Source organism: Cherax quadricarinatus, chromosome 25 (assembly GCF_038502225.1).
Source record: "Cherax quadricarinatus isolate ZL_2023a chromosome 25, ASM3850222v1, whole genome shotgun sequence".
NCBI lineage: Eukaryota > Metazoa > Arthropoda > Malacostraca > Decapoda > Parastacidae > Cherax > Cherax quadricarinatus.
In genome coordinates this window covers 40055255-40069031 of record NC_091316.1, presented here as the reverse complement: position 1 = coordinate 40069031, position 13777 = coordinate 40055255, and positions in this window count along the sequence as shown.

Sequence of the window (13777 nt, the reverse complement as noted above, 5' to 3'; positions counted from 1 at the left end):
TACTTCTTCACTTCCCGATCGGAATCTGAAGAGCACCATGACCCTCATGTCTCATACATAAGCTCCAGAAGCTTTCGTGGAACATCTAATATCATACTCCTTAAAGCCATGGTACCCATAAATTCAAGATAAGTCGTAATGAACGACTGTCAGTGAATGAAGAGGAAAATTAACGGGGATTCAAACAGTGGTTCATGCATATAGCAACCCAATGTTACAACTATATAACCAAGAAGGGAATAAGAATATATACAACAAGAAGGCATTTTGTTTTGAGATGAGATACTCTTGTTGTCACTAATACAACCAAGTCACAAAATACCATTATAAAATTATTGTAAAGTAAACTGTGTTTGGTGGGACGAATGTTGGGTCCGCTATATACTTTTCTTGTGTTCTTATATACTGTGTGTGTTTATGTGCAATATATGCACATTCGTTTCATATCATCTTTTTAACTAGTTAAAAATATGATATAAAAGTATTATTATCCCCCAAAAAACTCACTATCCTCGAAGAAGGGGCTGATGGTGCACGAAATTAGATCCGTCTTTTTTCTTGCATCGACCTCGAATGGTTCTCATATTCCCAGGCGCTGTCTGACGCCTACGATTTTAGCGCTCTGTTAAAAAACTAATAAAAATGCAAAAATAATGTGATGATAAATAATTTTAAAACTTTTTTTTCCCCTCACCATTCTTCCCAGCGGCCATTCTTACCCGTGACCACCCCTTTCCTCAAATCGAATCTATATACCCACCACCTCTGTCTTCCCATAATCTCCTCTCCATTCGGCCTTAGGGGATATTCCCGTTGTAAATTACAGCGTTTAGGTTTCGTGAAAGGGGATCGTCGTCTGTCCCATTCCGTTGAGGACCTCGGTGTTGATGTTGATTGCTGTGAGAATTGAATTATCTGAGGATGTCCTGGGCCGACCTCCGGAGTTGCGGTTAGCAGCCTCATGTGTCGTTAGGTGATGATAGTATTCCTGGAGGCTGCCTGTCTCTTCCTGGAGAGACACATGGTGGGTGTCCATTTGCCCCCATCTCTTGTCGGCCGAGGAGGCTCAGTTGATACTTGATGTGCCATCATGGAGTGCTGGTTTGGTAACAAAAAGGATAAAGCAGGGAGTGGTTTTTATGCAGCATTAACAGTACTTGCTGATGAGAGGGTATTCTAGGACGCGGAGCATGATATACAAACATTTTTGTTGCAACTCAGAGCTGCTACTCCCCTCTCATACGCTTTAGAAAACAAACTAAAAACAAATCTTAATTCTCGGCTATCCAGTTCATGGTTGTGCCCTCCATGACACGTTACCACTGTAGCACCTACGTGATCCCAGTCCATCCACCGACCTTCCTTTGAACCCAGCAATACTTTGTTGAATCATCGCCCTCATTTATTACGACCCTTTCCTCTCCGTATTCGCTCTCCATTGGGTTCTTTAATTTACCTTCCCTCTACAGTTACCCTGTATCTTAGTTTTCCCTCCCTTCTCGGGAAGGTCCCATGATTAATGTTTGCTCTTCCTAGCTATCATCTGAGGAAGCTCACTTTCTTCTTGTAACTTCCTGCTTACACTTTCTTCATCACTTCTGCTCTCGTACTCATGCTATTGTAGTTTACACTGATGGTTCTAAATCATCCGAGGTCATTCAATCAGTGTTTTCACTGCAGAGTTATATGCAGTTTTCGTAACTATCATGCACATTGTTTATGTTTAGCTCGCTTCAACTGGTGTAATGCAGTATTTATAGTAAATACCAAGACATCGGTTTTTGCTGGGTCCGTGACTGGTCGATATTCGTGGTAATGAATGATCAGACTCAGATGTTTGATCAGTTGTTTATGACCTCCCAGATTTCTACAGGAGCATTTCACACTCAGGTCATCTCTCGACAACTACTTAATCAATGCCAACAACGTAGATTTGAGCTGGTCCACAACAAATTGATTTATGTTAAACTGCTTTTAGGAGTTAGTGGCCCACAATCTCCTGTCTACGTACTGGTCACATGCACCTCGCTCACGGACATCTCACGGACAAACACCCAGCACCACTTTACGTGGACTGTCGAGTTGCATTGTCAGTTCAGCATTTAACAGATAGTCTAACCAATCGTCGTGCACACAGAATTCACTTCCATCATCTGTACCACTCAGACACACTAACTCTCACTGGGGTCCTCGCTGAAAGTCCCACCTCTGATCCAGACTCTTTGACTTCTTAAACAGAAACTAAATTATTGCACCAACTGTGATTTATTTTATTTTGCACTCTACCATCACCACCACCACCACCATAATAATAATAATAATAATAATAATAATAATAATAATAATAATAATAATAATAATAATAATAATAATAATAAATTATTATTATTATTATTATTATTATTATTATTATTATTATTATTATTATTATTATTTATTATTATTATTATTATTATTATTTATTATTATTTATTATTATTATTATTATTTATTATTATTATTATTTATTATTATTATTATTATTTATTATTATTATTATTATTATTATTATTATTATTATTATTATTATTATTATTATTTATTATTATTATTATTATTATTTATTATTATTATTTATTATTATTATTATTATTATTATTATTTATTATTATTATTATTATTTATAATTATTATTATTATTTATTATTATTATTATTTATTATTATTATTATTTATTATTATTATTATTATTTATTATTATTATTATTTATTATTATTATTATTATTATTTATTATTATTATTATTATTATTTATTATTATTATTATTATTTATTATTATTATTTATTATTATTATTATTATTATTTATTATTATTATTTATTATTATTATTTATTATTATTATTTATTATTATTATTTATTATTATCTGCGGCCATCTTTGCCAGCAACCATCCTTATCAGCGACCATTTTTTCCAGCAACCATTCTTATTAGTAACCATTCTTACCAGCGACCATTCTAATCAGAAATCATGCCTACTAGTTATAATTCTAAACATCTATTATAACTACACTACAAAAATAAACCGCACAGAGAAGAGAGGAGCTTACGACGACGTTTCGGTCCGACTTGGACCATTTACATGATTACGAGCCATCATTCCTATGAGCAATCACTCCTGCTAGCAATCATTCCTACCAGAAAGCATTCCTATCAGCATTCATTCCTATTAACAATAATTCCAACCAGCAATCATTCCTACTAGCAATAATTCTTACTATCGACAATTCCTACTAGTTAACATTCCTACTGTCAATCATTCCTACCAACAATCATCCCTACTAGCAATCGTTTCTACTGGCAATCACTCCTACCAGCAATCATTCTTACTCGCAATCATTCCTACCAGCGGTCATTCCTACCAGTAATCATTCCTGCCAGCAATCATTCCTACCAGCGATCATTCCTACCAACAATCATTCCTACTAGAAATCATTCTTACTGGCAATCATTCCAGCCAACAATCATTCATACCCCCGGCCGTTTTTTCATCACGATAATTCACATCAATGAATTCCTACTAGCAACAATTCCTACCAACGATTATTCAGCTCGGCGATCATTCCTACCAACCATCATTCCCATACCTACTGGTAGCATTGTTTATCATCCTTCTTTTCTTCTGTTAATCATTCGTACCAGAGATCACTTATGATAGTTATTATTGTTACTAGTCATGTTGTTTCGTGTGATAATTTAACCAACTATAATTTCCATACTAAACTAGTGGCTAACGCGACGGGCTGGAGTTTTGAGACTCTATGACCGCGGGTTCAATCCCGGCCGGGGGTATGGTTTGTTTGCAATCGTGTCATTACGATTTCTTGAGTCATGTTGACGGCAGTGAAGGGACTTGAGCTAGAGTTCGTCACGGCCACGCTAGCTGGGGATTCGTCTGTAAAAACTTGCATTTGTGGTCACAGTGGTGCCTGTGCTAACTATCCTATGGTGTAGAAATATACCTAGTTGGATGAATCTTATTGTGGCTAGCTGGTCTAGTGGCTAACGCGACTGGCTGGAGTTTTGAGACTCTATGACCGCGGGTTCAATCCCGGCCGGGGGTATGGTTTGATTTCCATACTAAGTTTACCAGCAATTATTCTTACCAGCGACCAATGTAAACATTCATAACAGTAATCAGGCCTACAAGACTTCAAGCCTACAACCCATTAGGCCTATGAACCCTTCCTTTAACATGGAAAAAAAAACTCCTCCTCATTTACGATGCAGCTACGCCAACGAGTGATTTTCGAAATGGAATTTACGAACGTTTTTGCATTTTACCTCTAGCTAAGTAAAAAGGGATTATGAGGCTAAGGTCGCAAGGGATTCAAAGACTAACCCAAAAGGGTTCTTTCAGGTATACAGAAGAAAGATTAGGGACAAGATTGGCCCACTTAAGAGTAACTCTAGTCAGATCACTGACAGTGATAAGGATATGTGTGAAATTCTAAATACCTACTTCCTCTCAGTTTTCACCCAGGAAAATACTAGCGATATTCCTGAAATAATAGATTATGTAGAACAGGATGATAATAAACTACGTACGATTGCGGTAACTAGTGACATGGTCCTCAGACAAATAGAGAAACTAAAAGCTAACAAATCCCCAGGCCCTGATGAACTGTTTGCAAGAGTGTTAAAGGAATGTAAAGAGGAACTTAGCATACCTTTGGCTAATCTTTTTAACATATCACTACAAACTGGCATAGTGCCTGATAAGTGGAAAATGGCAAATGTAATACCAATTTACGAGGCAGGTGACAGGTCCTTGGCTTCGAACTATAGACCAATAAGCTTTACCTCCATAGTGAGAAAATTTATGGAATCAATAATTCCCTAAGCAATTCGTAGCCATCTTGACAGGCACAGATTGATTAGTGAATCTCAACACGGTTTTACAAAGGGGCGTTCCTGCCTTACGAATTTACTAACTTTTTTCACTAAGGTGTTTGAGGAGGTAGATCATGATAATGAATATGATATTGTGTATATGGACTTCAGTAAGGCTTTCGATAGAGTTCCACACCAGAGGCTATTGAGGAAACTTAAGGCACACGGAATAGGAGGAGAAATTTTTTCCTGGGTAGAGGCATGGCTGACAAATAGACAGCAGAGAGTTTGCATAAATGGAGAGAAATCAGAATGGGGGCACGTTACAAGCGGTGTTCCTCAGGGGTCAGTGTTGGGTCCGTTGTTGATCACAATTTACATGAACGACATAGATGAGGGAATAAATAGCGACATAAGCAAATTTGCTGATGACACCAAAATAGTCCGTCCAGTTCATTCTAATGAGGACGCTAGAGCACTCCAGGATGATTTGAATAGACTGATGCAGTGGTCGGAGAAGTGGCAGATGCAGTTTAATATTGACAAATGCAAAGTTCTAAATGTTGGACAGGTAAATAACCATGCCACATATAAACTAAATAATGTAGATCTTAATATTACTGATTGCGAAAAGGATTTAGGAGTTTTGGTTAGCAGTAATCTAAAACCAAGACAACAGTGCATTAGTGTTCGCAATAAAGCTAACAGAATTCTTGGCTTCATATCTAGAAGTATAAATAATAGGAGTCCTCAGGTTGTTCTTCAACTCTATATATCCTTGGTTAGGCCTCATTTAGACTATGCTGCTCAGTTCTGGTCACCGTATTACAGAATGGATATAAATGCTCTGGAAAACGTACAGAGAAGGATGTCAAAGATGATCCCATGTATCAGAAATCTTCCCTATGAGGATAGACTGAGGGCCCTGAATCTGCAATCTCTCGAAAGGCGTAGAATTTGGGGGGATATGATTGATGTGTATAAATGGAAAACAGGAATAAATAAAGGGGATGTAAATAGCGTGCTGAAAATTTCCAGCCAAGACAGGACTCTCAGCAATGGTTTCAAGTTGGAAAAATTCAGATTCAGAAAGGATATAGGAAAGCACTGGTTTGGTAATAGAGTTGTGGATGAGTGGAACAAACTCCCGAGTACAGTTATTCAGGTTAAAACGTTGTGTAGTTTTAAAAATAGCTTAGATAAATACATGAGTGGGTGTGGGTGGGTGTGAGTTGGACCTGACTAGCTTGTGCTGCTGGGTCTGGTGCAGTGCTCCATTCTTGAGTGGAGATGATCAGACTGGGTGGGTCATTGGGCTAATCCGGTGGGAGGCTCATTGGTCTCATCCGGGGGGAGGGACATGGACCTGCTCCGCATGGGTCAATAGGCCTGTTGCAGTGTTCCTTCTTTCTTTTGTTCTTATGTTCTTAATTTACGAACGTTTTTGCATTTTACCTCCTGCTAAGCACGAATTTACGAACGTTTTCCATTTTACCTCCAGCTCAGCACGAATTTACGAACAATTTTGCATTTTGCCTCCAACTAAGCACGAATTCAATTTTTTAAAAATGATTCATGGGTCTTTTTTAATACCGAGTCAATTTACCCAGCATGCACATTAATTAACTTCGGGAATGCACAGTTTGTCAGCGTAGCAGCAAAATTTTATATGAAACGTTGTTAAAAAAGGTTTGGTGTTTTTGCATTACTGAGAGACAATCAGTTTTTCGGGAAGCAATTTTTTTATTCCAATTAAACCAGTCTCTCTCTGGTATATATATATATATATATATATATATATATATATATATATATATATATATATATATATATATATATATATATATATGCTAAGCTATTTAATTTGCCAAGGAAATGGTGTATATCTACATTTTTGGGCATAAGGCGCAAAATATCATCAACATATCTGAACCATTTTGCTCTATTAGAGAGGATTGTGTTAAGCAACCTTGTTTCAAAAAATTCCATGTATAGGTTACTAAGAAACAAGGTTGCTTAACACAATCCTCCCTAATAGAGCAAAATGGTTCAGATATGTTGATGACATTTTGTGTCTTATGCCCAAAAATGTAGATATACACCATTTCCATGGCAAATTAAATAGCTTAGCCCATTATATAAACTTTACTGTTGAGTTTGAAGAAATGAACTCATTACCTTTTCTAGATGTTTTAATTATTAAGAGTAATAATGAATTCAAATTTAAAATTTACAGAAAACCTACAAATAACTGTTCCTATGTCCACTATTATTCTTCCCATCAAGATAAAGTTAAACTGTCTGTTTTCTCATCAATGTTTTTGAGAGCTTTACGTATTTGTAGTCCAGAGTTCATAGATGAGGAAATATCCAAAATTTATGAAATAGGTAATGATTTGAAATACCCAAGAAACGCAATTAATAAATCTTTTAAAATTGCTAGAAATACTTTTTACAATCCAAAAAGGGACAACCAGTCTTATTCAACTAAAAATATGTTGGTTCTCCCTTACCATGAAAACTTGGTTGATATGCCTTCCTTCTTAAGACTTTTAATATTAAAGTTGTATTCAAAAATCTTGATACAGTAAAAAAACTTTTGATAAAGAATTCCCCCCAAAATGCTGATAAAACAACATAAATATAGCATTAGAACTGGACAAGATTCCAATGCTCTATTTATTCATGTGAGAGATTTTAACCATCTAATTTATTTTCAAAAAGTTGAGAGAGTTGTATCAAGCAAGTCCATGGTTGACAGGAATATAATTGAATCTTGTTTCATAAAAAGCAGTTTTGACAATAATATGAAGATTTCCTTTGGTTTATATAAATTAGATCCATTTATAATTAATAGAATTTGGGAAGAATTTCATAATACATTGGACAAATAATAAATTTTAAAATTTTTAATTCTTGGGTATAATAGTTTGTTGGTGGGTTGTGTGAAGGACCTGTCTAGTTGGGCCAGCAGGCCTGCTGCAGTGTTCCCTTTCTTATGAGTCGCGCGTCAGGTGTTGCTTTGTTGTGGGATGTGATAGTGAGGTGTGGGCTAGACCCTTCATATGCCTTCCTTTGATGCATTTCTTTCATTGTTCCTTGATAATGTGAGTGGTCACGAAAGCGCTTGGAATTTCTCTATTCTTTCACAGTGGTTGATTTGCATATTCTGAAATCACCTGTTTACTGTGATCTTATTGCCTTTATATATATATATATATATATATATATATATATATATATATATATATATATATATATATATATATATATATATATATATATATATATATATATATATATATAAATACATATATATATATATATATATATATATATATATATATATATATATATATATATATATATATATATATATATATATATATATATATATATATATATATATATAATAATAATAATAATAATAATAATTATTATAATATCCTCTGAAAGGGACATAAGTTATTTGTTATCAACTTGCTAGCTATGTACAGTTAGGGACTGACGACAATGGTCTGTGAGTATTATTACAAGCCTGCCATAAGTTCGATCCCAACCCGTTCTGTGATTTATATATAGTTAGATTCCACAATGATCCTGAATCCTAAATCACCGATCAACGTCTTTTTTAGTATATAAAAGGTTGATGCTTAGACTTCTGATTGTGCGTGAATTTAGAGCGGTCACATATACATCACATCATTATTTAAGATAGTTATAGTGAGCATAAGAGGCAGATGCAGTACAAGGAGAATGTCATCGTTGGGTAAGAGACAAGTGAATTTTTATAAATTAAAGTTGGAATTAGTTATGGTAATGCAACTATCTGGAGAAAGATGGGCTAAAGAGAGAACAGATAAGGAGGGGAAGGGGTAAAAAAGTGAGGGAATAGCTTACAAAGACAAGCTAGTATGTCAGGAATGCAGTGAACTAGTTTTCAGAAGCTAGCTTGTAAAACAGAGGCTAGTATGTCAAAGACTTGAGGTGATAATACCTTAACACTGAATTATCTCAAAGGTCAGAGTTTAATTTAGAATAAACACACCTCCCACAAATGAAGTGAGGCTGGACAGGTGGGTGAGTTAGCCGGTGTAAGAGACCAGAGACCTCTGATCTACAAAGAATGTTTGTGGTCATCTTATACACAAGTCCTTTATCCCTAGAGTGAGTGCTGTCACCTGGCGCTGGGTGATGATGTTAACTCGGGCTGTGTCATGAGTAGTTAGTTTTCAACTCTTCCTAACTGGTACTTACTAACTTGTAAATATTTAATAATATAAAATGTTATTCAATTGAATTCACATGCAGTTTATTATCAGAATATACGATGACGACAAATTTATATATATTTTTTAAGGTACTTCGAATATTAAAATATTCTATCACTAATCAAATTAGTGTCGAGTAATTACGTACATCAATATGGCGCTCTATATCGTGCTGATAAATGTAACAAAAAGCTTAAATTCAATCATTTTTTGGGGTAAGAAATTTCTGTCTTATTTAACAGCCATATAATCCTAACTTGGCACTGAATTTTCACTAAGAGAGAATTTAGTCTCTCAGTGTCTCAGTAGTCGAGAGATTGGTATTTAGTGACGAGTTAGCGAAGAGACAATAGTGCTGATCACAAAACCCACTTCAAGGAAGCTGTTGGCATCTTATAGAAATCATTAAGAGCAATAAGATATTCAAGTGGTCGTTTAAAATGGGAACTGGAAGATGTTAGTATTACAATGAGAGAGTTTGGTAATCATCATTATAGTGAGAGAGTTTGGTAATCATCATTATAGTGAGTGAGTTTGGTAATCATCATTATAGTGAGAGAGTATGGCAGCCAGTATTACATTGAGAGAGTATGGTAGTCAGTATTACAATGAGAGAGTATGGTAGTCAGTATTACAGTGAGAGAGTATGGTGGTCAGTATTACAGTGAGAGAGTATGGTGGTCAGTATTACAGTGAGAGAGTATGGTAGTCAGTATTACAGTGAGAGAGTATGGTAGTCAGTATTACAGAGAGAGAGTATGGTTGAGAGAGTATGGTAGTCAGCATTACAGTGAGAGAGTATGGTTGAGAGAGTATGGTAGTCAGTATTTCTGTGAGAGAGTATGGTAGTCAGTATTACACTGAGAGAGTATGGTAGTCAGTATTACAGTGAGAGAGTATGGTAGTCAGTATTACAGTGAGAGAGTATGGTAGTCAGTATTACAGTGAGAGAGTATGGTAGTCAATATTACAGTGATAGAGTATGGTTGAGAGAGTATGGTAGTCAGCATTACAGTGAGAGAGTATGGTAGTCAGTATTACAGTGAGAGAGTATGGTAGTCAATATTACAGTGATAGAGTATGGTTGAGAGAGTATGGTAGTCAGTATTACAGTGATAGAGTATGATTGAGAGAGTATGGTAGTCAGTATTACAGTGAGAGAGTATGGTAGTCAGTATTACAGTGAGAGAGTATGGTAGTCAATATTACAGTGATAGAGTATGGTTGAGAGAGTATGGTAGTCAGTATTACAGTGATAGAGTATGGTTGAGAGAGTATGGTAGTCAGCATTACAGTGAGAGAGTATGGTAGTCAGTATTGCAGTGAGAGAGTATGGTAGTCAGTATTACAGTGAGAGAGTATGGTGGTCAGTATTACAGTGAGAGAGTATGGTAGTCAGTATTACAGTGAGAGAGTATGGTAGTCAATATTACAGTGAGAGAGTATGGTAGTCAATATTACAGTGAGAGAGTATGGTAGTCAGTATTACAGTGAGAGAGTATGGTAGTCAGTATTACAGTGAGAGAGTATGGTAGTCAGTATTACAGTGAGAGAGTATGGTAGTCAGTATTACAGTGAGAGAGTATGGTAGTCAATATTACAGTGAGAGAGTATGGTAGTCAATATTACAGTGAGAGAGTATGGTAGTCAGTATTACAGTGAGAGAGTATGGTAGTCAATATTACAGTGAGAGAGTATGGTAGTCAGTATTACAGTGAGAGAGTATGGTAGTCAGTATTACAGTGAGAGAGTATGGTAGTCAATATTACAGTGAGAGAGTATGGTAGTCAGTATTACAGTGAGAGAGTATGGTAGTCAGTATTACAGTGAGAGAGTATGGTAGTCAGTATTACAGTGAGAGAGTATGGTAGTCAGTATTACAGTGAGAGAGTATGGTAGTCAATATTACAGTGAGAGAGTATGGTAGTCAATATTACAGTGAGAGAGTATGGTAGTCAGTATTACAGTGAGAGAGTATGGTAGTCAATATTACAGTGAAAGAGTATGGTAGTCAGTATTACAGTGAGAGAGTATGGTAGTCAGTATTACAGTGAGAGAGTATGGTAGTCAGTATTACAGTGAGAGAGCATGGTAGTCAGTATTACAGTGAGAGAGTATGGTAGTCAATATTACAGTGAGAGAGTATGGTAGTCAATATTACAGTGAGAGAGTATGGTAGTCAATATTACAGTGAGAGAGTATGGTAGTCAGTATTACAGTGAGAGAGTATGGTAGTCAATATTACAATGAGAGAGTATGGTAGTCAATATTACAGTGAGAGAGTATGGTAGTCAGCATTACAGTGAGAGAGTATGGTAAAGCCATTAGAAACACTTTCTTGGAGACATAATTCTGAAACATAAAAACTGTTAATATGAACAACATCTGTTAAACAAAAATAGAATTTCCAGTACCAGAGATGATGAGAATGTAACAAACTGATAAAAAAAAATAGAAATAATCTTATATTGAATTATTTGAACGATATGACTTTTGTTTTGTATTTTAACCAGTTATTTGTAGATGAAATATTTTCTGAAAATATCTTAGTAAATAGATTCATGGTAAAAATTGCAGTAAACTATTTGATGCAAAATAACTTGTAGTTGTTGATTGTGATCAAATGGCAAGTGAATGACATGACAGTTTAGTGTATCATATATTTCAGAATAATATGCACAAGAACCTTCCTTATAGACAACTTACTTGAGAATATAATTTTTGGCTTCTGGTATAATACACAAAACTAGAAATTAATAGCAAACATTTTTCAAATATTGATTATTAAGTTTTTCTAACCTAATGTATAGGTATGGATATACATGCAAAATATATATGTGTAATGTGTATGTGTGTTAAGAACTAGTTAGTACGTTGAAATGTGTTAATGATATTCACAAGTGAGCTCTTAGCAAGTGTATGTCAATGAGTCTCAACTGTGGGTACATAACTTATTTTGTATTTACGAGTTATGTCAATATGGACTCAGTTTTAATACGAGTTAATGATTCAAAGATGTGCGTGCGCGTGTATGCGTGTATGTGTGAGTGTATGGGTGTGGGTCCTTACCGTTTTGTTGTTACAGGGATCGATTTACAGCTGCTGGCCCCGCCTATTCACTGGTCGCTATTAGGTCACTCTTCCTGCTCCATGAGTTTTATTATACCTCTTCTTAAAGCTATGTATGGATCCTGCCTCCACTACATCACTTCGCAGACTATTCCACTTCCTGACAACTCTGTAACTAAATAAATACTTCCTAACATCCATGTGATTCATATGAGTCTCCATCTTCCAGTTGTGACCCCTTGTTGCTGTGTCCCATCTCTGGAACATCCTGCCTGTGTCCACCACTTCAATTCCTCTCTGTATTTTATGTCATTATCTTATCCCCCTTATATCTACTGTCCTCCAGTGTCGTCAGATCGATTTCCCTCTCCTTGTAGGTCATGCCCCTTGGCTCCGGGACTAGTCTTGCTGCAAGCCTTTGCACTTTCTCTAATTTCCTTTCATGCTCGGCGAGGTGTGGGTTCCAGACTGGTGTTGCATGGATTGTGGTTTGTGTTGGGATAGCAGTTTTGGCTGTGGGGTTCTGATGGCGGTTTTATGTGTGCTTGCGCTTGTTGCTGTGCCCGGCTCTGGTTGTCCTCTGCTGACTCTGTGTCTCTCTTCTTAGCTCCTTTCGTTTCATTGTCTTCTACCTCAGCTGCTGTCGTTCTGTTCTTGTTCTGTCACAGTCTAGGACCACCCTCTAGTATGCTGATTTCTTCATCGTGGTTTGACTTGCAAGATCCTGTTCCACACCATTTCTGTTCTGAAAATTAGCTTGACCGGCCGATTTCTTCCCTTCAGGTACCCTCATATTGTCTGAAAATTTACTGTCTCAGTCATATCCTTCTCATCTATTTCTTTGATGATGTTTTCAATCTCCTGTTATTCTTTCTTCTGCGTTTCATTATGTGTCTTCCCTTCTCTCTCCTGAAGCCCATGAATAAACGCTGACCTCTCCCTCTCCTCCTCCCATTGCCTTTCCCATTGTGTCACTGGGTCCTGTTTGTACATAGCCATTGTCTCCCTTATTTTTTCCTATAACTCATGGTGGCATAGTCGTGCCTCTGCATGGGACCTGTCACCTTCTCTACCTTCTCCCCCTTCCTACTGCTGTCCCTGTTCCTAACAGTTCTACCCCTACATTCATCGGCCTTGTTTGCTGGACTGATATTGCTTTAGCATAAGTTTTGTTTCCTTCCTGTCCATTGGGCTCCTCATTTAATAGGGGTGTGCCTGCTTCAGATGCCATGGCTGCTCTGACCAGTAGCCCTGTAACTCACTTCAGTATATTTACCTCATATTCTGGGGCCTACATCCTGGCTTCTGTGGCTTCAGCTTTTGACTCCCATTTCTTCTTCTCTGCCTCCATCCACTTTTCCATTTTTCGCAAAAAGCTCAACTAGTTTGCTAGGTTAGGTTAGGTGATGGTGGTGGTTTATGTAGGTGGGGTAGGAGAGAGAGAGAGATACACACACACACAGGAAGTGCATGTTGATATAACGTGTTTGAAAGATAATGGTGTAGACAGAGAGAGGAATAGGGAGTAATTGATGAAGGGGAGAGACGTGAGTGGAGGATGGGGG